Source organism: Platalea leucorodia, assembly GCF_965183815.1.
Source record: "Platalea leucorodia genome assembly, chromosome: 4".
NCBI classification, from domain to species: Eukaryota; Metazoa; Chordata; class Aves; order Pelecaniformes; family Threskiornithidae; genus Platalea; species Platalea leucorodia.
In genome coordinates, this window is record NC_138826.1 from 15060443 (window position 1) to 15061498 (window position 1056).

The window sequence follows — 1056 nt, forward strand, 5'->3', positions numbered from 1 at the left end:
TAGCCAATTTAAAATTGCGTTCTCGTATTTCCATGCCACGCGCCCTATGTCAGCCTCAAAATTGTAGCAGTTGATATTGAAACTGCTGGATGTGCTCTGGAGTTATTAGAATGACAAATTTCAATTAGGAGGTTGAACGGTGAAGGGTCGTTTAATACCAGAATTTTCGCTGGAGCTAACTGCAGTATCGTTAGCTGGAGTAACGTGGAATTTCTGGGACTGTCATTGTAATGAGGATTTTGGTGAGAAATAGCTCAGTTAAAGATGTCAAGATGGTTTTTCAACACATACAGGAGAAATAATCCTATGTAGGTACAGAACCCCTTTTTTCCTCAGTGCATCCATCTTTGTCACAGTCACCTCTAGATTATTTTCATTCATGTTTATGGCTGTTGTTGTCAAGTCCCCTGTGAACCGGATCTTTCTCTGCTGCTCTGATCATCCTGGCTTTATAGAAGGCAGCGGGCTCCTGTACTTCGCACTGCCGCTTCCTGTTGCGTTGTCACTCTGGTTGTGTTTTCTCTGGATAGCTCTCTGCTTAGAAAAAAGTTAGCAGTATGGTCACGTTTTACATTGCAAATTCTCCACTAATCCAGTCTTGAACTTCATGTCTACAGAAGGGCTTATTTGCAAAGTTTTACAGCTATATAGAAGCTGATAGTTAATTCAAATTAATGTCATTCTAGGATGCTGCTGACTTGCGTAGCCTCAAGATGACTGTGCTGCCACTGGCTCCGATGTCAGTGTCAGTTTCTGGTTTGTTTTTTTTAAAAAAAGGGCTCTTGCAATATCTTCACAGAGAGGTTTACATGCCAGCTAAAATGCAAAAGGCCAAGACTTCCTACTTCATTCTTTCAGTGGCTTAATGAGGAGGACTGAAGATCTGTTGCCTGTGATATTTTGGTATGGACGCTTAGTGACCTCTTATTTCCCATTTGTCCCCTTCTCTCTTTATTTCTTTCTCACCTGCCTTCAAAAAGCATATTCTTAGCTTAGTTTTCCTGGCTGAACATCCTGCTCGCTTTCACCTTAAAGCGTACCCTGAAGGCACTGATG